General features: G+C 38.5%; 1 protein-coding gene across 2 annotated transcripts in view; it reads left to right on the top strand.

Moving 5' to 3' along the window:
• The first annotated feature begins 8,914 nt into the window (after nt 1-8,914).
• The window catches only part of LOC137169799 (unconventional myosin-VI), a 168,539-nt gene continuing 151,534 nt past the window's right edge, over nt 8,915-25,919 (top strand). Inside the window, exon 1 of one of the 2 annotated variants that reach the window (XM_067573161.1) lies at nt 8,915-9,124. The gene's annotated coding sequence lies outside the window, so the exon portion shown is untranslated. Of the gene's footprint in view, nt 9,125-24,057; nt 24,277-25,919 lie in introns of those variants that run through there. The other variant, XM_067573162.1, reaches the window with a different exon arrangement.

Raw genomic sequence — 25,919 nt, 5'->3', positions numbered from 1 at the left:
TAGTTGCCAATTAATTTTCTGTAAATCGACTAATCGTTGCAGCTCTGCTTAATAAGAGTATGCAAGAAAATGTATACTGTACTTTGCTTATCTGCAGTTTAAGGTTTTAGACTGGTTTAAACCTGTGTTGTCTGGAACGAAACCACCTCATTGCTGTGTTTTCTGAAACTGCACCTTTTTGATTTAGTCTTAAGTCAGCTGCTACGTCCTGTAGAAATCACCTGAATGCCACCAGAAGTCACTGTATCTAAGGTTTAACTATCTGTAGACCTGGTTTAACTCAAAAATAACAATAATAATAAAAAAAAAAAAAACAGAAACAAAAAAGGAGAAATTTATACTTTATTTGTTTATTTTGTGGTTTCATGATGGTTTCAGTCGGGGCTCAGTCTGCCAGCTGCTGTTAATCAAACACAGACACTGACATTAAAGGTTTTGCAACCAATTTGTGAAAACAAATTTAGGTGCAAATACTGTAAAAAAATATTAAATGGTGACAGCAGTTGAAATGTCAGTTCTCAGGGGATGCTGAAGCACTGAAAGGAGTTGAGGTGTCAGTTGAAGTGTAACAGCTGAAAGCAGTTAAAATAGTAAATAAAGTGTAATAACTGAAAGCTTTTAATGAACGTATATTGTTTCACCTGTATGGGGCCAATTTTATATGAAAACTTCCTGAATTTACTCGTTTTGCTGCCTGTTAGCTTCAGTTGAACCTGTGCTCGTTTTGACAGAAATAGGCCGACAACAAAGCACAAAAATATACTTAAAATCCTGGAAAGTTACCATTTTGCTGAACAAGTTATAAACTGCAGCTAAGTGACACAACTTTCATACTGACATTAATGACCAGAACCTTCAAAAAGTCAAGAAATTAGATCTGGACAAGGCAACTTTGCAAACTGGTAACACCCAAGTAGTAGAAAGAGGAACAGCTCAGTCTATGTTTCAGATTTCTCCAGATAATTAAGTAAATCTGCTTCTTGGAAGAGACCCCTTACTTTCCATGATTTCAGGATTGCAGGTTCGTGTCAAGAAGCCTTTGAAATGAGACAGACGTTGGCTTGTTATGACATATTTGATATAAAGATTAGGACTTCAAATGCTCCAGTGCCTAAATCAGGATGCTGCTTTTGGAAGACAACAATCTGAAACCTGCCATAACAGTTTGGCCCGCCAGTCGGGGATTAAGTGTTGTGTAAATATTTTAGAAGGTGAAGAAGAAGGTAATCTGTGCTTTCAAGTGCCAGACAAGATCAAGTCTAATCTCTGACACCAGCTGTGTTCACTGCCAGGTTCATGTTTTATTAAACCTCTATTCATTCAGGGTGGGTCTTTTTTAGTCTAGAACAATCATGTTCATACAACTCACATTTTACTGGGATCTGCCCAGTACAAATAGTAATGATGATAGTGATGGGTCCTAATAAGTCACATAGGAACCATCCATACGATGTAATGTTGTTGCCATGATGGTTGCAGTTGTGTCCTTGATGTCCGTCCTCCATATAAGGTTTTCATTGTACTTATAAACAATAGAACATGGTGTCAGAAGTTAAACAGATAAATGTAGTAAGTTAGTTAGCGTGTAGTGAGTAAAAGTTGCGCGTATCAAAAGTTAGCTAACGTTAGCAGTTAAATGACTGGTAGCTAAGTAGCTGATTGGTAGCTCATGACTGCACAAAGTAGATTAAGCTCTTCAACAGATTCCGTGTTGCTTCTGGATTGGAAATGCAGGCGAACAAAAATCAAGCTGAGGACATAGTGGTTTCCTTGCACCGAAGCCCCAAATAGACCCAGAAATGTAACTAGAGAAGGCGGTCACAAGAGCCAAACAAAGCGAGCGGGAGAAAATGCAACAAGAAATGCTAAAGACTCGACAGCGTTCACACACAGCAGTGCGGCAACACAAGATCAAAGCCGCAGTCCAGAAAGACATTCAAGAAAGCAACGGAAAGACAGTCGCCGTCCTGCCTAGAGCACCAAATGTGGATTCATCCGCTGCTGAAGATAGTCCCCAACAAATGCACTATTTCTGCCTGTTTGTTTGCTAAAAACTACAGTGACCAGCTGTTTCAGGAAATTACTAAGTCTTTTTTAAATGAAACTATATATATATGTGTGAATGCTTTTAAAGATTCACAAACTCACAGGGAACCATTGGGCTTGGAGCTAAGAGACACACAAGTCAAAATATTGAGAGGCAAACTAACACATTGTTGGTTATGGCCTTTTCATGGGATTTATTAACAATATGAAAAATAGAGAATAATGCCAGTCTTATCCTTTAACAATCTCTGTTTGCCTTTTACGTTGACATGACTGCTCAGACACAAATATGATCTGCAGATATGAACATGACCCTTTTGTCAGCAGGACATAATTCGAGACAGATGAGGCAGATGTGTCTCCTGCTGTCTCAGGTTTGGTTTGTTATGAAACGCTGCTCTCAGCTTTCAGCCGGGTGTCGAGTGTCTAACTCTTCAGTGAGGGACGACTTATCCAGTATCGCGTTACGTAACACTAAAACATTCATGACTCTTGAATTGTGTTTTGTCATGCCACTTATGACCTCGTTCATAATGAATCCTCACAATATTTAGATGTAAAATATGAATTAACTGCTTGAGGTGATGACTGGTGACATGTTTATGTAAATAAATTATACTGTTCACACATCATTCCTGTTCACACATCATTCCAAGATAGTTACCCAACAATAGTCACACCAGATAAATGGAAATTAAACCCAAGTTTTTTACAATGTTTTATATTCTTCTTTTATTAGTTCAATTGATTGTATTTGAGTTAATATTGGATTTTATTTAGATGCAACTGCTAGCAATGATGCCCTTGAAACCATTTTGCCACCAGTTTATTGACAGTCATTTAAATTTAATTAATTTTAATTAAAACTAGCAGGCTGAAATGGACTGAAACGATTTTAACAACCCTGTTATCTTTTTGACTTTTTGATCAGGCACCAAAACAAATCGTAAAATTGCATTTTTTTCAACATTTTTTTAATTACAGCACTATGACAAAAAAAATTACTTAGTTTCTTGATATAAAGAGAGCATTTTCTCGTTGTAACAAGAAAGTTTTTGATTGACTGGTGATTTCTGGGACGTTCACAGACACAATACAAAGATCTGTGCTCTTCAACAAAAGTAATATCAGTAAAAGAAAATGTACTAAAACTAACAAGGAGGTGGTCCCAAGTATATTATAGTAAAACATAAATAAAGGTCCTAAAACTGAGCCTACATAAAGACATGAATCAGCGTTAAATGTCCAAATTATCTGTGGGAAACTTCATGAGCCGATTAAAGTGATGAAGTTGCCACTAAACAATGTAATCACACCAAAACATTAACTGCAGACACACAGCTTTACAGAAGATTACAGGTTTTTTAAACCCTCTTTATTGAATTTTCCAGGTTATATACATAGCACATAGACATATACACAGCACAAAAACAGCACAACAGAGAAATAAACAACTCAGTATAGTACACAGAACATCTTTACCCTCTGAAACTGATCCCCCCACCCAACCCATCACTCCCCAAAAACCCATTTAAAATGTCAAATAATGATCCATTTGAATTAAAAACATTACTTATACACATAAAAAATACACTGATACAACTTAATGCTGATACAACTTAAAGCCATCCAGGCTTTTCAAAAGATGGAGTCAGATGCATAAAGCCAAAAACAACAGTCCCATTTCATAAAGAGATTAACTGCATACTGACAAAAAAAACATAAAAGTCTCTCAGGATGTAAAGTTTTTATCTCTGTATCCATGGAAAAATAGGATATAAAAGGTGTTCATATTTTCATATAAAATGATCTGGTTTCCTGATATGGTAAATTTGATTTTCTCTAATGAAACATGACATCTTTCAACTTTGCTTGAGAAGGGAGTTTTGGATTTTTCCACATAACTAGAATAAGACAAAGGGCTAACAAGCAGCATCGTAGATATTCATAGACCGAGCAGCAGTATCTGGTTTTCCACTAAAAATGCCTGATTCCATACGTGTATCGTAAGCATCACTCAGAGATTTAAAGACTGAACACCAGAAGTTTTGCAAATGAAGGTACGACCAAACCATGTGAGTAGCTGGAGACAATTTGTCACAAGCAGGATCTAAAATGGGATATATTTTGGATAATTTAGCTTTTGTTAAATGGACACAAATGTTGTTCCTATTGTGCAAGATTTCTACCACCTTGAGCGGTACCGAAATCTTGCTGACATGGACTATTACTCTCTTTTTGACATGGTTATTGATTAATCATTGACATATCAGTGATGAATCAGACACTCGTGTCTACAGTGAGCAGCAGTGAGCGCAGCAGCAGACAGAGATTAGCACCATTGTTGTCGTCTTTGACATTATCCCAGTTAATCCCAAACCTTCCTGAAGATATTACTGCTCAGTGTCACATATGCCAACAGACAGCCAGCAGAGTTTGTGAAGCAGACGGTCATAAGAAGAAATTTTATTAACTTTATTAACCCCTTACAACCGGTTGGGTATTTCTGAATAATTTCCTTTCTTACTGGAGAGAGGAATTTGGTGGCAATTACAGAAAAAAAAAAACAGGAATATCATTAAGAGAAAGGCTCCATTCATTATGAATTTATTAGCACATTGTATTGCATCTTTTTGTATGACATGTATCTGTAAATAAAGTTTAAAGACATTATTCAGTAATTACTAATCCATAAGATAACCAAAATGTTTTTTATATACCACTTTACTTATTATTATTATTATCATTATTATTATTATCATATAAACTTAAATCAAGTAAAACCAGTGAAAACACATGCAGGAGTTCATATAATCAGCAGTCAAATCAAATAATTTCAACAAAAGCTGCCTCTAAAAGAATAGTTTAAGGTGAGATTCGTCTCCAGTGTGTTGTCCTGACTTTTGCCTGATCAGAATAAGTGGAAAATAGACGTATTGATCGATTTGTCCCTTTTTAAACAGCCAGGACAGAAGGGACCGTAAGCAGTGCTATTCATGGATCTGAGGCTGCACTCAGGGGTCAATAGGCTCATAATGTACACTGGGACCTTGAAAGTTAAACTTTGTTGGATATTTATTTATTTATAATTTGCAAACTAGCTTAAAGCTAAGAGCAGCAACATCTTCAATAATGTAAATCTGGTTTATAGAGTCTCGACTGATACCGAAGACAGCTTCCTAGAAATATAGAGCTTTGTTTAACGACCCCTTTTTCCCCAGAGGAGTGCTTTTTCTAATATGAGGTGCATCTTTATCATCCAGAAGAGAGGAAATTAAAGCATAAAAGACATAAAAAATCCTAAATTTTTTAGATTGACTTAAGTTGGAAGAAATTAGACTGAACAAAGATACAGCATATATCATCAGAACATGTGTCCAGCTTCACCTCCAGATTTGTAGCAGCCAGATTAATCAGATAAAACATGTTTTTAAAAGTATAACCAGCCCAGCATTTGATATTTTTTCCTTAGTAGTCCCTTGATGAAGCCATATGAAGCTGAGAAAGACATGAATAATAATAAGGCAGAGGCGGCCTAAAGGGTAGAGAGGCTTGTGAACGAAAGGTCGTCGGTTCAACCAGCAGGATGAAGCCCCTTCCTTATTACCACCACTGAGGTGCCCCCTGAGGAGGGCCCTCAACCCCACCTGCTCCAGTGGAGCTGCTCAGTGGCTGACGGGTCACCCAGATAGCGTACGGAAGTGGGCCAGTTCAGGTAATGATGTGGCACTGCTGGCCTTCTTCTGGCCTGGACAAAATGGATGTGAGCCTGAAATGACCCACATGTAAAATAGCAAATATGGCCCAAATATCCCAAATCCAATGTGGGCCTTTTTTGGTAAAGATGCGGTACTCTCGGATATGTGTATTCTGGATATGGGCCAGTTCTGGTTTATCTGATTTGTTCTTGGTTGACATACGGCTTGCTTGTGGCCCAGATCTGGAAAATAAGAGCGGACTGCCAAAGTGCCATCATTCCACGCGGTATGTGGGCCGGATGAAAGTGCCGAAAGTGTCGGGTGTGGGCCGGATCTGGGCCACAGCAATCTTGCTATCTGGGCAGACTGTGGTTGTACTGGGAATCTTCCATTAGTGTGAATGTGATCCTGCAGAAGAGAGGCGTCCTCTCATTGCAACTTCCCTGGATAAATAAACAACATTACAAGATTAACAAATATATTCCACAAGTTATAAAAGGGGGTAAAAGAACCACTGAAATAATGAAGTAACTTAACTTAAATGTAGTTTTGTGTACCTATGAGCAGGATTTGTGACATCACAACTAGTTCAGAGCCAATCCTGGTCCAGTATTCAACTTACAGAAGTGTGATGTGGAAACTTGTGTATTCTGGATGTGGGCCAATTCTGGTTTATCTGGTTTGTTATTAGTTGCTTGCTTGTGGAAGGGATCTGGGAAATCAGGAGCGGACCGCCCAAGTGCCATCATTCCACGCGGCATGTGGGCCGGATGAAAGTATTGGGTGTGGGCCGGATCTGGGCCACAACAATTTTGCTATCTGGGATCTGTCTATGAACAGTAACGAGGTTTGTGCTCTTACATCCAGGCTTTTCAAAAGATGGTGTCAGGTGCATAAAGCCAAAAACAACAGTCCCATTTCATAAAGAGATTAACTGCAAACTGACAAAAAAACAGAAAAGGCTCTCAGGATGTAAAATAATACTTTTTTTTTGGAGATGAAGAGATGCTGTCTGACTCTCTCTAGAGCTTCCTGGCACAGCAGATTCACACTGACTCTCCTCTGTACAGATATTACACTAAATACTGCAGTTCACTATACAAAATACTATAAGAAACCACCAAAGAAAGCCTGAGATGTTCTGCTGGTCTGATTTAAATTGCTTTACTAATGTTCATTTGCATTTTAATGAAATGTTGTAGCATCTGTATCGTGTGCAAACTGTATGAAGGAAAAAACTTTGTGTGGCAGACCTTTCTTTTCACAGTAGTATCAGTGACGTCTTTTTAAAAAAATACTTAAAACTGATATTTTTACAAAAGCCCTCTAATTAATCTTAGCCCAAAGTTTTATGTTTCCATGTCTTGGTCTTAGTGTTGTGGTGCATAACAATCAAAAAATAGAAGGTAAGAGGAAAACAAAAAAAAAACAAATAAATCTACCACAAAAGACAGGTGGTATAAATATATACATAACATTTTACAATAAAGAATAAGTTAAAATCAATTCTCTGTGAAGAGAGCTGTTCAGTTTAAAAATAATGAACAAGATATTGACTGATGTGCAAATGTTCACAGTATAAACAGTGTATGTAAAGTGCAAGTGTAATAACACAAAGAATACAATAATTGTGTTAATGTAATGTGCCTTGTTAAATTGCCATTGATAGGTTCACAGATGTGTAATATAAGTTTATAGATTTTATGTTAGCATATAAAGTCCATTACACTACAGCCTGCTTTTCTCCTGGACAGTTGCAGCAGCGTATCAGATGGTGATGGAGGAGGAGAGGATGGAGTCATGATGGCGGTGTAAAAGCTGCACCGTCACTGACTTTGGCAGGTTGAACTTCTTCAGCTGTACATCCTCTTTATGTGTTTCATTTTTTTAGTTTACAGTTTTTAGTCTTATTTTACTATATTTTGGGTATTTTATTCTGTTTTATTCTCTATAGTGTTACCTTTCATCGCTGGATTTTATTTAATTGTGGTGTTGATTACATAGGAAAAAACAAAAATAATGAAAAAATAAAGCACTTTGTAACAGTGTTGTAAAAGGGGCTACATACTATAAATAAACAAGAAATGTTAACAGTCACTTCAAACAGAGGATGTGCCTCGCGGGACCGCTCAGTGACCTTTTCGTGATGTTTACATGTCTTAAAACATGTCTGGAGAAGATCTTAATTAAATTATTAATTAAAGATCCCTTTCTCTTTGAAGGCAGCAAGGAAAAACATCTGGTATTCATATGCTGTGTGCAGTGGTGGGAGCAAGAAAATTTAATTAAATACTGGAGTTAAGTATACTTTAGAGGTACTTGTACACATTTTATACTACTTTATACTTCAACTCTACTACAGTTCAGAGGAAAATGTTGTACTTTTTACTCCACGACATTCATTTGATAACTTTAATTACTTTGCAGATTAAGATGAAAAATACAGATTATAATCAACAAATAAATTATGATTATTATTATTATATGTTGAGATTACTTTATATTATATACTGCTCACTAACTTGTTCGCTCTGAGGATCAATAAAGTCTCATTTAAATATCCAATAATCTAACAAAATATTATGAAATGAGTAGTTGTACTTTTAGTACTTTGAGTATATTTTGATGTTAATACTTTTGTACTTCTACCTAAAAAGTAAGTGCATGACTTTTACTTATAACAGAGTTTAATTGATTTAAAAAAATGATATTGTTGGGTGAACTGTTCCTCTGAGACCATAATTATTTTATTATATATTGTCGGTATTTTATTTTGTTTTTATTGTCAACACCTTTAATTGTTGGATTTTAATTTTATTTGTTTGTGGTGTTGACTTGTTTTACATTTTTGCCAGTTTTACTCAAAAACATCCTGGCTGCACGTTTGATTGATTTAAAAAATATAATATTGTTGGGTGAACTGTTCTTTTAAGACCACAATTATTTTATTATACTTTGGAAAATATTGATTAAAAAAAAAAGTATTACTGTTGAGTGGACTGTTCATTGTCCCCCACCTGGTACCCCCCCGACCCCGACCCCCACACCCACCCTGTTGTTCATCCGAGCATGGATGAATTAAAGCCGTCATCTGGCGGACAGCGCCCCCTGCAGGGAGGCTCACTCCGCCGGAGACTATTTACCCACCTCGTGACGTCACGGGGCCAGTTTCCCAGGATTGCTGCGGGAGTAGGAGGCTGCAGGGCGGGGAGAGAGTAGCCCAGGCTGCCGGAGCGGACACCGATCATCTGGAGACCCGGCGCGGCTGTTCTCGGTTGGGACGTGCGCTTCCTTTCTGGGATTGTTTTTTAATTTAAAAAAAAAATCACAATTTCCATAAAGACAAGCAGCGGAGTCCAGGGAGTTTACACACAAACGAGGTAGGCAACACCGGCCGCCGTGTGCATGCACCGGGGAGAATTTATCGCAATAAGACGGTGATGTTAGCTAGCTGACGGGCTGCAGCGTCCCGGTGCTAGCAGCCAGCAAGCGCAGGGAGGCTGTCAACACACTTTGTAGCTTTCCCAGGAGGAAAACCGTCAATACAAAGCTGAGAGCTCTGGCAAAAATATTATTTAGAAACACCGACCGCCAGGTTTGAATAATTCCTGCACTCAGACGTGAGATTTTTTAAATGCTTTTGACAACATAAATCGTGCTTGGATTTGTTATGGTTCCTGAAGGAGTTGACGCCAGACTTCCTTCAAACAACAGCCAATTTAAAGTTTTGTTTTGTTCTTATTGAAAGCTTATATAGAAACATATAAGATGCAATGTTTTTTGAATAAGTATTAAGCTAATGTAAAATTCGGCATACATAAAATCCACCATGCCTGTCTGTATTTCAGTACAGCTTCAAGTTTTCTACTACAATCAAGGGCGCTGCCATTGCCATTAAAGAGTGTATTCTGGTGAAAGAGCATGCTAGAAATGTGCGACAAACAATATTAAAAAGTTGGATTATTTGAATATAATAATGCTTTGAGGATAATATACACGCCGAATTGAAAATAAGCCTCTTTTCGAATTAAAAAAGGTGTTGATGCATTGTTCACAGCTTATATATGTGGCTGATGACAGAGGCGATTGCAAACTCTCAGCTTTTCTGAACGGGGCTCGGCTCGGCGTGAGATTGTGTCTAGACAGCTCAGAGCCGGGCTCAGATCTGGGCTCAGATCTGGACTCGCATTTAGCACAAGCCTCATTACATTAGAGCGAGTTCAAAAGGGACACAGCTTGGCAGCAGCGAGGAAAATTCACTGGTGCGTACATGACATGATGGGAGGCTGTGTTGTTGTACAGCAGCAGCACCAATATGTCAGATCTCACAATATAAGCACGGCTGCGGCCTACACACACACACACATATATACACATACACACTGCTGCTGCTGCTGCTGCTGAGCCTGGGAAGAAGAATCAATGGACATGCTTTGCATAAGAAAAAAAAAAAATCTGAGGGTGGGTGGTGGGTTTGGCTTTTGTGATGTTATTGCCTGAACGATGATAAAAGATAATGTTGCATCTTCAGAAAAGTCTGGATGCAGGGAACAAGCTGAGTCAGTGCTGTGTGTGTGTGTGTTTTTTTTTTTTTTTATCTGTGTTGCATGATTATATAAGAGCTCTCAGTGCTTATTGTGTTTGTCCTGAGCTTGTTTTTAAACTGAAGCTGCTTTAAAAATCACTACTATGGTCATTTAATTCCCCTGAAGGCACTCAAAGAATGATTCCACATGTCTTTTTTTTTCATTATATCCTAAATTATCATGATCATATTCCCTCCTAGACCTTCTTCTTACTCTTCTTTAACATTTACTCGACTGGGTGGAGGCATCTGAGATTGCAGAATCTCCTGATTTCCGGTGGCCTTTGCTCTTTCTTCACCATATTCTCCTTTATGCTTTTACGACTGAATATAGTTACGTTATATCACAACAGGAAACGGTGCGTATTGGAGCCTGAGCTGTCCTTCCTGACTTCAGGGATCACCAGGAACTTCACGGATCAAAGTCCTCTTCAGGAAATGATCCTGAATGACTGCTGCATGACTATTGGGTTAATTGGATGATATTGAGTTCACTTGGGAATCTCTTTTTTTTTTTTGCTGCCACAGTGATAAAGAGGATTTGAATTGGATGTGAAAGTAAGAAGTTTGAGTGTGTTTGTTTTTCTGGCTGCAGAAGTGCACTTGGCATCCAGGGTTAAGGGCTCATGTCCAAGTGTCGTATTCAGGATAAGCTGTTTATACGCATCTTTATCCACTTTAATATATCCTCGTATGCATGTGCGAGCTGCACGTTCAGCAAGTTACAGATACATGCAGCACAAAGCAGTGTAATACCCACATAAACTCAATCTTAACTGTGTTTTTGAGGCATCTCTCGTTGCTCAAAGTGTAAATAAAGTTCTGCGAGTTTTCTGTCTTCAAGCAGCTGCTCTATTGTATTTTCCTCATGTAACAACATTGAGGAGGAAGCAGCTGCAGGTGGGAGAAGGAAAGAGTGAAACCGTTAGTTAAGGAATTGCTGGAATATCCTGGAAGTGTTTTCTAGATGTTAACGTGATAAAGGGATTATGATAAAACTCTTTGTGGGTGTATCTCACACATGAATACAACAGGAATATGACGGGAAGCGATAACGAAGTCACAAAACGGCCACTTTAATACAAAAATTGGACTTTAAATCCTCAGAAATGCCCTTTTATTGTAGCGAGTTCCCTTATGTTGTACAGCTTTTACTTATTTCGTCCAGCGTTTGTCTTTTTAAGGTTGTTTCACAAGTTTGTTGAATTGACTTTGATGATAACTGAAGTGGAAACTAGACTGAAAAATCACTATAAACTACGAGTTTGCAGCGATTGCATATCTTCCATGGCTGCACAGTTCTCAAAATGTATTATTTTAATATTTTATCTTGATTTGCATCAAGTAAATGTAAAAATTAATGAGCCAGAAGATAAGATGATAAATGAGGACTGATCACAGCAACGGATATTAGAATTTTAAACTTTTCGACAATTCATTTTACCATGAAAATTCATTCTTGAACTTGGAAACAGTAGTCTAAATTATACATAATGCATCTGTGAGACCTCGAGGGTCTGCAAGAAGAAGATTTTGCAGACAGACCATGTTGCATCTCTTTTTATACTCTACTTTCTGGTCAATAGTTCACATTCTTGTGTCAGAGTAGGGCATGGCGGTATATGGAAGTAATTAGATTCATTAGAATTTTTGTTTTTGCTACATCTATAAAATGCTTACGTTGCGAAAATCAACTTAGTGCACAAAAAGTTTATTTTTAGTCAAAAAGTAATAGTCAATACAGTCCTGTAAACTGCAGCAGGTGTACATATAATATAACTATATATAACTATGAACATCACAGTTTATGACTCCAGGTACTGACAGTCCATCACTGGCAGCTTTGCAGGTGCTGCAGGTTTGTTTTTTTATTATTATTATTCTTGCTCAACTGTCTGATGTTTCTTCTTCCTGCATTTGAGGGAAAGAAATTAATTAAAATTGTGAATCGTTCCAAAAAAATTTGCAGGTCACCTCATTAATTTCAGTCTGGTCTCACACCCTCGTTTCTACAAAATCCATGTATGACATCAACACTGGACTGATAGAATAAAGACATGTGAGCGTCAGTTCAGAGGTCAGTGCGTCTACTTTCTTCTCGGCGGTGATGATGGAGCAGAAAGGCTCGTACAGATCCTGTTTCTGGTGGAGATAAAGTATATTAACGGTGGTGGAGCCGACTCCCCTCATGAGCTTTTGTAATTAGGGGGAATGTGAGCTGAATTAGTCATGCCACCCCGAGCAGACCGCAGCCTCTCGTTGTTGACGGCGATGAAGAGTGTCGACTTACACGCACCGTCCGCGAGAACCCGGGGCCCGCCCAGCTCTGGGTGTTTACTGGTCTCTGAGAAGCATCCTGGGAGAAAGTCGATTTTGTTGTGGGATTTTGGTTCACACGCACACTGCCGGATTACTCGTGAATGAGAGCTTGTAAACAAATGTCACGTTACGGATTTTTAGAGGCCGGAGAGAGGGTGAAAACCAAACTGAATCCAACCTCTGTGACTTGAACGTGACCCGATGAGACTTTCAGGATCATTTTATGCTCACGGAGGAATCAGGAAATATCCTCATCAGCCCAAATTCTATCTCTATTCACTCCCATCTTAACTGTGTTTGCCCTCCTTCTGCTCAGTGTCTGAAGCCTCAGTAACTGCTGACTATCAGGTGTCAACATCTGTCTCTTTACACCCATAAACCTTCATGTTTTTGGGGGTCGTTTCCTGCAGTTGGGTCGGGTAACCTCCTCCCTCCAAATGACCAAACAAACTATATTCCTCTCAGAAAAGAGGAGCTCTAATGACATTTAAGTCAAATTTATTAAATCATTTAATAAAGTAGTTGATTATTTTCATTATTGATTACTTTCTCAATGAATCGATTAGTGGTTTGGTGAATAAAACTTAAGAAAACACAGAAAAATTGCTGTGTCAGTCATCAATTGTTTTGTTTTCAGTCCTAAACCCCAAAATGTTTAATTAACTATAACGTGAGACAATGAAAAGCAGCCAATTCTTCATCAAATCAAGCGATTTTGCATCAGAATAGTTGCAGATTAATTTTTTGTCGATCAACTAATTGTTGCAGCTCTAATAGTTTTAAAACTTTATAATTATTTCTAACATTTTTTCTCAGTTATCAAGGAATAAAGCTGTTTGAAGCTTGAAGATCACCAACATCAACACGCTCTCCTTCATTTCTTATCATTTGGAAATAAAGTTTCAGATATTTTTTCTGGTTGTACTGAGCTGCAACGACTAAACTACCAGCTGATTCATTGAAAAGCTAAGAAATTGTTGCCCCGGTAGCATTTATTCTGACAAAGTATATAAACTCTCTGAGACCCTTTTTATGCAAATTAAAGTCACTGCACATGAAAAACTTTGATCTGATGGTTTTAGTTGTTACGGTGACCTCAAATAAGATGAAACGATGACAAACTAATTGTAACATCATCAGTTGGACACAGATTTAATCGCTCAAATGCTTAATTCTTGCTTTTTTCACATTTAGTTTCTTTTTCATTTAATTTTTTAAATTTATTTTCATCTGGTATTTATTGTATATTAATTAATAGTATTGTTGGTACACGGTTTCAAGAGAATTGATTCGTATTTGTTTTCTTTAATACATAAAGTATTTTATTTACTATTATCTGTCACATAGTGTTTATTTAGTGAATACAGGTGTAACCAGATGTGGCTGTAAATATTCACTGTGTCACTGAAGTCGTTCATTTTTGTACCTTTTGGAGAAAAACTTGCACACTCAATTCTGTCCGTTTGACCTTCATCAGGAATCAACCAGACAGCGTGAAGGAGTTTTTCTCATTTTTATTCATGTCTTCTGACTCAACTGTCACATAATCAGGTGTGCAGAGACTTTTCCCAACTTTTGTTCCTTTTAAAAAAAACAGACAAACAAAAAAAAAAACCCATTTGCATTGAAGTAATTTTACCATCTGATCACATTCAGATGACACAGAGCAGCTCGCAGTGAGAGAACGTTTAGAGTATCAGCGTCTGTTCAATGACACCTAATCAGGACACAAAGTACCTCTTTAGTGAACTTTTACCTCTGGGTCACCTCTCAGCTGAACACTGGTACTGATAAGTTAGTCTGCTGCTCCCAGGGGATGGGTCTAATTGCTGGTGTTTAAAGGTGGGGCCCGCTTGCACCCTGCATGCTGGTGATGCCTCAAATGATCGACTTAGTTTGTGGTATTCGTCGTCTTTGTTGGCACACCTTTTTTAACCTTCGTAACCGGAAGACATGACCGATCTGTTTCGTGTCAGACTTAAAGTGACTGAGCGTTGTTTGCAGGTTTCCATCCAAATTTAGTGCAAATTTGAACCTAATTTCCAGAATATCAGCAAAATAAAGTTGACATGTGTTTCCATCCACTGACTTTATGCAAATAATTGGAGTTGGTTCATCAAGATAAACAGCTGATGTTTATTTTTCCAGTCGGTGCCATTAAGCTAGTTCGTTAAAAGAGCAGCAGCAAGTTTTACACCTCAGCCAAGCTAGGCGGTTTCTACTCAGGTTTTTTAATGCTCAAAATGAAAATATTCTTAACATTTAAGCTTGTTGTGACTGTTGTTGCTTTCTGTGCTGACATGAAAAAGTGTCCTCAAGGAAACTTCTCATCTGTCCGTCTTTTATCCCACTTTTGATACTAAAACAACATGTAGCGTGTTTAGCTAACTCAGCTAACCCCGCTCACCCGTTTTGGGAAGGAGGCGCTCGGAAATAGTTTCTGTGATGTGATTGGTTGTTAGTAAAAGCACTTTATCAAAGTTTCTAATTTTCTTTTTGAGAAGTTTTTTTTATTGTAATCAGTGTTGTTTTTTAAAACGGCAGTGCATGAAAATAGTACAAGGGACTGTGGTGGTGGGAGCGTGTTTGAAGTACTGGTGAGACAATGAAATACGATCCAGGAAGTCAAGTTGTAGTTACAGACGAATACATTCAAAGACTTATAAGAAGCCAAAAACACTGCAAAGTGGTTTGTAGTACGGTAAGTAGCAGTAAGTTATCATGGCGGCAAATGTTTTATCTTTCGTCATGACGATCGCAAGGTAAATGGTGAAATATGGCGTTCACGTTACAAAATAATCCACCAGGAACATGTGCTTGCATGTATGTGATTGGACAGCGCAGTGCCTTGCTGGATGACGTTGGGTTAAGGCAAAAGTTGAGGCCGGTTCAACTTTTTGCCGGACAACAGCTGTGTTTTTTTGCTGAGTCGTGTACGGCGGTACGCCTGCTGCGTGAACGCACTGCCCCCATTCTAATGAATGGGAGAGCTGCGTTCTTCCACACACCGCCATAGAGCATTAGCTTGTATTTATTCTCAAAGGCTTTTTATTGTCATTGCCATTTTTGATCTTTTATTTGTACCTGTGACAGATTTTGTTAGAAAGGTTGTAAAAGTACTCGTATAACTTTCATTGACTTATTTGAGTCCGTTAGAGTCTCATCAACCAGTCAGACTTTCCTGCCCTAACAGATGACAAAAAAATACAGTGATCTAGTCGTACAAGTATGTCAAACTAAACATTTAGACATTAAGCTCACTCAGAATTCCTCAGAGACCTACAGAGAGTCTAAGAGTAGATTAAGCTTCAGCATCGTGAGCAGCTGGTGGAAAGAAGTGGAAAGGTCAAATCTGCTGTGTCCCGAAACAGAAATTTATCGGTTATAGTAGTAAATTTTCCTGTATCTGTCAAGTCTGAACTTTTGAGTCTGATCAAGGACGTATCTGAGACGTAATGTTTATTTTTAGCAGCACTTTGTCAGCTTGTCTGCCTTTTAATCACCAGTTTTTGTCTTCAGCTGCAGACCTGTACTTTCATGCACACTTTCCCTTCGCTCTGCGGCTCTGCTAGGAGTGAATCACCATGTCATGTCATGTCAGCATGCAAATGAACCCAACCCACCATTATGGTGGCGAAGGCTGTAACCATGGCAACACTGAGAGGAGCTGTTCGTCCGCTGATCCTGGCAGGATCACGTGTTGGTGACCTTTGAAACTCAAGGCCTCCTGGTACGGAGTTAGACTCAAAAACCCAAGGCCTTTTCTCTGCTGACATGCTGCTTTGGTGTCACATATGTTGAATTCTGGGTAATATTTGGGTGGAGGCCTGGTTTGACATGATATGGGCAGTATGCAGCTGCTCTTCTGCTTTTGCTCGTTCTGAATATGTTTTAGATTAAAAGGACGGTGACGGTCCCTCCCTTGCTCCCAGCTGTTAGTTTAGAGAGATTACTACTGTTGACTCAAGTATGAAGAAGGTGTATATTTGTCAAAAGCCTCACAAGAGTGAAACGTATAAAAACAGTATAGTATTCCTGCCTGTGAAAAAGTGTTGCCTCACTCCAGTTCAACACACTGCTCATTAGTTTTCTGTGGCTTTACTCCAAGAGGACTTTGACCCCTGTTAAGCCAGCTCTCCTTAGCACTTCTCTTAAATATTCAAATGACTCAGGAATACTTGTTTCAGCTGTCTTACAGCTCCTAAACTTGTACAGTACTTCAAACTGCTGCTTTCTTGTAATGTTTGACATCCGTCTTTGAATGGTGGTGGTCTGGATAACACGGTCAATTAAATACCTTTAAATACACACTTTTACAGATTATTCTGTATATAAACTAGTAGTCAAGTGATTGCATAAGAATACTTTAAAGTCCTGTTTAAGCACTAATCAATATTTTTATATTCACAATACATTAAATGACTAGGTGTGAAGTGAATGGTGTTGTGACAAACTCACAATTATAACACAACTTTGAAGGTATGAGGAGCTATCAGTGTGTCATGTTTTGTGCATGGCTGGTAGTGATGACCCTACAGAGAAACTGCAGCTCCCCTCCGCTTTATGGAGCTTTATAGTGAGTATCAGCTCATTGTGTAGCTATGTGGCTACAACTTTACTGTTTTGGTTCACTCTCAGCGCTCTCATAGCGTTGTTTTCGGCCACAGCAGAAGGCTGTTTTCAGAGGGAAAGCTCTAAAAACCCACTGTACACTACCTGCTCAGCACCAAACAGCAAAGAGACACAGTTAGCTGTAGACTAGCTGGTGAACATAGTGAGGCATTTAAGAGCTAAAGAGCTAGATATTTCCCTCAGGAGTTGGTAGAGAGCAAAAACAGAGCAAAAGAGAGTGAATATTGGACTTAAAGTCACCAGATGGACAGAAACACAACTCCAAATGAATGATAATGTTGCTCCGTAACTGCTGGATGTGGAAATAAGTAGAACATACGTTCACAGACTATTCTGCTGAAAACAAGTGGACAAAAAAACATATCAAGCGGCATTAACCAGACTGAAACTATAAAGGACCAAGACTAGAACCCTGAGGAACCCCACAAGTAGTTATTGACATTATCAGTGGGATGATATTGATAATGTTGCTCTGCTGGATGTAGAAATAAGTTCCACATTTCAATTTAAAGGATGATGATATGTCAGTGTTGTACTCACAACTTGTTTCTGCTGAAAACTAGTGGACAAAAAAATATCAGTTGATACAGGTTTAAGTTAATAGTTTTGGCTTTCAGGCTGAGAAACACTCAGGGGTTGGTGGAGGCCAAACCAGAGCTAAAAGTAGTTTGACTATTGGACACAAACATAACTAGAATGGGATGATCATGTCGTCTGCTGGATGTATAATTAGACAGCTAATTGTATGTATGCCAAAACAAATTTAGAAGTTGATATGTCGATGTCTATGTTCTTCTGGCACCTTGTGGCCAAAAATATTGAGTAATGCACCGTTGAGAGTGAGAGTAAAATGAGAGAGTATAAAGTAGGCCAGGTGTTGAACAATACTAGTTTATTCGTTCAGAAGCCTATATTGTAATAATATATATAAAAAAGTATATACATAGATATTGATAAGTCCAAACGATATCCATCCCTAGATACCCAATCTAGTATAAACAGAAGTGTATGCGTGTATGACATGTCCAGCCGTTTAGGCTAATACCAAGAGGCTTATCATATCTGAATAGTAACATGACTCAGCAGCTCCACTTTGAGACTGAAATTCTCCCAAAACTTTGAAGGTTTCTCCCCACAATTCAGATTTTGCTCTTTTTGTCCACATGTGGGTCACACAGTCAGTTCACAGTGTTACATTAAAGTGGGTCAATGGTTATTATCCCTTTTAATTGTCTGCTGTATAATCGCTCCATCATAAAATAAAATTTTGATACTGATTTGTGGGTGTTAATACCCACTTAAATGTTCATCAGAATTGAGTAGATGTCGTTTATTTGTGTGCAGGTTTTGACTTTGGATGAATTTTTCCTCTGAGCATAGCTAATATTAGAGCTGCCACATCCACAGTATATCACAGCTGTCTTATTTTTTCCTCCATGTATCTCTCTCTTGTTTCCTGGTTGTTATATTTAGCTATTATTAGCGCACAGCCGGCTCTCTACTCGACCTCCACGATTGGTTGCTATGAGATTCAAACTGCAAATCTTCCACGGTGGACACACAGAGGAGAAACCGGTTTTCAGGCTGATTTTCTTTGCCGCATACAAACACAGAGGGTGTGTGTTTCCCAAGATGCCTTTGGCTAAATAACTTTGATGCAGCTTCGGTCCTTTGATCCTCTTTGTCCTCTGTGTCTATCTGGTGTCTTCGGTGTCTCTGTGGAGCCACCACCGAGCCGGACACTTCCTCTCTTTCTTTTTGGGGCGTCTGCATAACGTCCCTGTCTGTCAGCCCTGTTTAGATAATCTGCTGTGAGGAAGTTACCACATATAAGACCAAGATCTGAGTAAACATCATAGCTAAGACAGGAAACAAATCTTTAAAGGATAGCTTCACAGTTTTTTCAAGTGTGTCCTAAAACAACAGTCAGGTGTCCATATGAACACTGAAAGATGTTTTTCCTCACTGTAATCATTCCTACTGTTCATGCTAGCTGTTAAAAGATCCCCTTCAAATGCGGCACAGAGGAATAAGATAATATCAGACTTTGGATACACACACAATACTTGTAAGTAGATTAGTTCATTGTTGGTTTCGATCCAAATATGAGATTTTATAAGAAAAAAATACAGAAAATCACCAGCTTTATCCCTTTAAAGCCATTTCCACATTTCAACAATTCACTGTTAGTTTCGGTCTTTTTATGGGATTTGTTGACAATAAGAAAAATATAGAAAATCACTTTATCTTTTAAAGGTTAGAGAAAGATTGTGGTCATGGTTTAAAGGAAACCACAATACACTGTGGCGAGGAGATGGGATTTGTATGCTCAGCTAGACCCTCAAGGTTTGACACCATTTATACCTGGGAGCCACATAGGAAGAGCTGTTTGAACTGCAGTAACGGACGACTTGTTCATGAACGACACTGGAGTTCGAGAGTTTCTCAGATCTGAAGGGTGACCTTTGTGTCACTGTTTGACCTCCAAGTTACCCGCCTGCCCGCAGACCGTCAGGGATTATCTGGCAGAGGGAGATGAGAGAAGAATCACAGCTTATCACTTCCTCTCTAGTTTCAGTATTCAGAATCTTTAATACGCTGCGGAGGATGAGGATTTAAAGCTCTTTGTGTAATGTACAACTTTTTAACTGCTTATGACACATTTTTATTGGTGTTAGACTTCGCCTCGAGAGGGATGACTCTTGTCAATCTTTAAACAGTTTTACAGGGAGTTTGTAAAGGATCAGCACTTCTGAAAGACCAGGATTTTGCTGAAATCATCAAAAAAAAAAGAAACTCTGACTGGTAGGATGTTGGAGTTGGAGAAACTGAATTCCTTCCATATAACAAAACTGACTATGAAGGATCTTTAGCAACACCCACTACGACCTCAATGATAAACATAAATAGACTTATCACCTTTCTGACAATGTCAACAAAAGCTGAAAATGTATGGTTCGATCCAAGTCATCAGGTCATTCAGGTCTTCATCAGGTCAAAATGTTTCACATGGGCGGGTGTTTGGGCGTTGGTCTTTTCTAATGGTGATGTATTTCAATAGCTTTGCACCTACAGCACGTGATGTGTGTATCCTTTCACCCATTCACTATCAGAGTTGTGAGAAAGGGAGGAGATTTTATAGTTGAATAATAAAGTTTATTATGATGACATGACAATTTGAACAGCCAGCTTCATTTATGATGACTTCATCATGAATAATAACTTAATAAATGAACTAAATAAAGACTCCCAAACATTATAAACTTGTCTTAGTGCAAATAAATGTGACTTTGAATAGTTTTTAATGGTTTTATCCTGTACATACTTGTGTGTGTGTGTGTGTGTTGGGAGTGTCAAATTCATTTCTGCTTCAGTGAAAAGACTCACCTGTTAATCTTACCATCCTCTTAACACACCCTGCCGCGACGAGTCTTTGCTGTGGGTGAGGCAGCAGCCTTATGAACCACAAAATTCAAAGAATGTTGGGTTAACGTTTTATGACATAGTTCTGACATAACAGGGAGGTTTCCAAAACAACCACGAAACCAAACCACAAACCTCCGACTTAAAAACATTTCTCAGCGTCAGTTTGATCACAAGCCAGAGTTTTGTTTGTCTACAGTTGAAATGAGACAAAAGATCAGATTTTTGTGTTGATCTGTGGCACTTAAACAGCTAAAGGTGAAGTTATACACACATCACGCTGTTCTGCAGTCCCACTGTGGATGTCTACAGTGTACAAATAATTAAACACCCCATTGTGTATTCAAAGGCTGATATATCTTATTCCTCTGTGTCGTAGACCTCCGTTGTCGTCCAAAAACTATTAAAAACACGTCAGCGAGTCACACCGCTGCACCGGGTCGTGTTAGTTTGTTTCTACATTCATTTCTCAAAGAACTATAGTACAGAGTCAAGAGGTTGTGATATGTAGCACAACAAGCTAGCGAAACTGTAAACAGAACCGCATTCCTGCACATGCTCAGTGTCGTCTGCTTTACACAGAACTACTCTCTGGAGACCGAAAACGTGATCGCTTTTATTAGTCTTTGGAGCCGTTTCTAAACAAACTAACATGAGATGTGCATGTCGACAGTATCGATACAGCCGACCGTTTTTATCACCGTCATCGTTTCAGAGGACACCGTGAACACAGGTCAGCAGATTTATATTGTTTAACCAACAGGAAGAAGCTTTCTACTGGTCAAACAGATGCAGAATAATCACAGCGCAGAGAAGCAGGCTCCTGTCTGACAAACTCTCACTACTCCAGTCAGGATTTGAGCTCAGTGTTTGAGTCCAACAAAGCTGCAACACACAGACGACCGCTCAGTCAATAAAATCCAAGGTGATCATGATGTGAAGTCATTTAATTGTATTTAGCACTAACAGTAGGGTCTCAGGAAACGTTGTCGATTATCGTAATAATACCATTTACTGTGATATTTTTACCTACAATAACTGTAGCATGAAAATGTGATACCACCACATCCCTACATACAGTACTTGTAAGTATTATATAAGTGTAATCAGGACCTTGAGTATACTGTGCACAAAAGTAAGTAGGCTACATGTGAACAACAGTGTTTCTGTTTTTATCAGCCAACAATAAGTCAAGATCTCAGTTGAATCTTTGAGTTTTTCTTCTAACTTTTAAAAAAAACATAAAACACTGGAAACTCAATCCAAACAGATGTGATAAGGGAGGACTTGAAAGTATTTAGATGTAAAACTGGGTTCAGGTTCAATAAAATGCTATTAGTGTTGGCTCCGTTGCACCACTGTAACCCCGTTTCTCACCAGTGTAAATGCAGCTGTGTGTCTGTATTTAAGGGAAATATGTTAATGTGAAGACCTCAAATTTATGATTAAAGAGGGTCTTTTTTCTTTTTGATTTCTTCTACCAAACAGCAAACTGTTTTGAACTTCCGAGCCTTTTTCTGCTTGCTCATGGACAGAAGTCAGTCAGAAACAGCTGCCAGAATAATTTATTTAAGTGAAGATGCTGTGATATAAGCCGACGGATTTAGCAGAAAATCATTTAACATTTAAAAGTAATGCTTTGATTCGGCTGGTCTCTACGCCCACGTTTGCCATTTCAAGAGATGTCACGATGCAGTGGTGTGGGAGGAGGAGAAGGAGGAGGAGGAGGAGGAGGAGGAAGCTCAGAGCTTGTTAACAGAAAATAGAATCATTATGATCCTGGTGTAAAGATAAGCAACATGTAGGCCATCAGCTGTGCAAAGTTCAGCTCCGTCAGAGGAGGAATGAGACATTTCAGGAAGCACAAAGACATCATTTTCTGCACAATTAGAGAAGAAATGATAAAAAAAAACCAACCGGCATGAGGCGGGTAACTGATGTTAATTATCCCACCAGCGAGGAAGATAATGACGAAACAAGCTGAAGAAGTCATGATATCTAATGAGGTGTCTTTACTTCAGATCACAGACACTAAATGATGTGAGCCAGACTGTGTTCTGTTGTGCGTTTGTGTATTTTTTTTGTACCTGAAAGCAGTTTCCTTTTTAGATAATAAGGTTAAAATTTACCAGATATGCAAACATAACAGAATAGCAGAAGATAATCCTTTATTGACTGAATTGGAATACATATATCTAAGTTATTTTTACATTTTTACATTCTTCTTGATATATTTGATATATTTATTATTGATGTGTTGTATGTTTTTGTTTATTAATCTAAACTTTATTTATATAACACCTTTCATACACAACATGCAGCTCAACATGCTTGATATTAATAACTGACAACAAAAGAAAAAGAGAAATTGTAATTTATTCAAGAATAATACCATAACTATACAATTTATTAATGAAAATAATGATTATAATAAAATGTACAATTGCCATTGGAATTGGGAAAACGGGAGCTTTTAAATGCCCTCGTAAAATAAACAGTTAAACAGAGACTTTTTGCATTTTTACAAAACGTGTTGGGATTTCACTCTGCATACAAAGTGTGACTCAGAAGAGGCTTGGACAACTGGGCTTCCGTACCTGCACAACCCCGTCTCCTCCTCCTGCTCTAGCGTAGCGAGGTCGCTACTAAGCTACCAGCTATGATGGTGGAGTCACAGTCAGTTGGAAATGAAAGTATGTTAGAAATGTGCGCTGTACGTAACATGCCAGACGATCATGAATCAATCACAGTTATGTATCGTGTTTATTGCTTATACTGAAAATAAAATATGAATTAAATTGGAAAAATGCTCACACAGTTATAATCTGTAACTGGGATTATAACCCATTATGAGTATTTTTACTGTTAAATGTTCTTGCATTATAAGTTCAGCTGCTCCCTTTGCTTTTTTTTAAATAAAAGTCATTGAATAGTAGTCTGTCATGCAACATAGAGCTAGGGTATTTCCCATCATTTAAAAATATTGCACAACATATTTCATGAGGGCAAAAAATCCCTTGTAAAAAAAAAAATTCCTACCCTGGTTCAAATCAGGTTGAAAGCTTTTAAACAAAAGCTTTTAAACAAAGTTTAAAACAAGAGTAAGTCAATATGATTTTTGAGGATTGATGAGGACGATTGTAAATAATTACTGTACAGCGTTTCCCATATATAGACTCTACTCGGGCAGCCTGCCCAGGTAGATTAAGACCCACCCAGGTAGATAACTGAGGTTCAACTGAGGTCAATCTTACATTAGAACGCCTGATTTCCCTCTTTTCAAACACACACCTGTCTTGAGTTGTGTGCGCTGCGGTAACTGAGCGGGGATTAGAGGCTTCTCTGTGAGCAGCCGTCTACCGATAACCTGCATTTGAGGCGTTTAAGGTAAATCTGTAAATTGTAGTATCTACCTGCATAACCGGCATTCCCTAAACGCCTCACATGAAGGCTACAACCAGTCAGCTACCACCACAAATAGACTCTAATTCAGTGGGAAACACTGATGTATTTCAGTTAAAGGGGTGAATTTATGCAACAGTAGTGAGGAGCTGGAAACGTTTAGCACACTTGGTAAGTTTAAAAAAAGCTTATGATTAGAATAGCACTGTTAATTTTTGTTTAATCTTCTTGACGACTACGTTTTTTACAGTGTATTGTAAAGCTGTAGCTTCAGTCTGCACCTTTTTCTCGGACTGAGGAGATTTTTATGTTGTGTTAGTGTGTACAAATGTAATTTTTGCTTGAAAAATGACTGTTAGGATTAATCGAATATCAGAATAGTTGCTGTCAATCAGTTAATCCTTCTAGCTTTACTCATATCCGTATATATTTGAGTCTTTCAGCCTCTCTGTGTGTGTGTTTTTCTGTGGACTGTTGCTCCGTTATTGTCGATCTGCCCTCTGGGTTTTTTTTTTTTTTTTTTGCTCTGAACTCATCACAGCCTCTCTGTTCACCACGTGACACGACTGAGCGGTCGTGACAGTGAGCTCTCAGTGAGCGACGACACAGATCTAACAATCTGCTGTTTGTCAGCAGAGGAGTGGGTCGACACACATTACTGCACTTCCTCTGCTTCCATGAAATGTGTCGTCCTCTCAAAACGCTCAATGTAACAGCTGCTGGCAGCTCGGGCATCCGAACTGAACACAGTTTGTTTTTTTTATCACTGACCTCATGATCTGATCATGACAACATGCTTTAAAGATTTAGTTTATAAGGGAAAATCCTTTAACACTGCATGTGAGGTAATGTAACTAGCATTTCTGGGCAGGTTTGTTCGGTGACTAATTGACTTTTGGGCCTGATGTTATGTGCAGATATTTCCAGCAGCTCCAAAGTCTGAAGTTTCAGAAACAAATTCTTTCTAGTGTTGTCATTTAGATCAACCTTTTTAAAGGAGCAATCCGCCATTTTTACATATCAAAGCCTGTGGAAACAGTTGCATATTGTCTTCTGTGGCTCTGGAGGAGGTTTTCTGTCAATCTGTCAATGAAGTCCGAAGCCAAGTTTCCATCCAAATGTAGTACAAATTTCCAGAAAATTGGCAAAAGAAAATGTGAATCAATGTGTGTTTCCATCCTACTACTGGTCTGTGAATTACAGGCATAAGAGGACACACAACGAGATGATGTCATTAAAGAGCGTCAATCAAAGCTCAGATGATGGAAAATGTGATGGAAATATGACGTTTCTGTTTGAGGAACGTTACGAGCTCTGATGTTTTCGTCTCTTCGGTGACGTTTAAGTCACATCCTTCATTTACCAATGTGTCGCTTCACGTTACGCATTTATTCATTTACGCATTTTTAGTTGGTTTGCTTTGGTCTGAATCATTGGATGAGTTGCTTATTTGTTCTCTTTGGTTTGGTTAATTTCAAGCAAACCAAAAGCCATGAAAGAGCTGTCACTCCGTTCATTGGTCAGAGATCTGGTGGGGTCGGCGGGCGGAGAAAGGACAGATAGGCTACGACATTTATAAACGACTTGATTTTCCTTCTCGCCTTTGTCAAACAGAAAATCAAATTAATGTATAAACCGCAGCACTAGGGAATACAAAGGTGTACTTGTTCTACCCAGGAGGGTAAACTGGTAAAATGGTCTTTCATCATATTTTCCATCAGCAGTAAAGTGTAAGACTTTTATTACTGAAATAAACCGTCTCTCTATCTCTATCTCCTCGCCTCCTTGGTGCTGAAAGACGCACAGCAAAGTCT

The sequence above is a fragment of the Thunnus thynnus genome, chromosome 18 (assembly GCF_963924715.1).
Source record: "Thunnus thynnus chromosome 18, fThuThy2.1, whole genome shotgun sequence".
NCBI classification, from domain to species: domain Eukaryota; kingdom Metazoa; phylum Chordata; class Actinopteri; order Scombriformes; family Scombridae; genus Thunnus; species Thunnus thynnus.
This window is presented reverse-complemented; position numbering and strand designations above follow the sequence as displayed.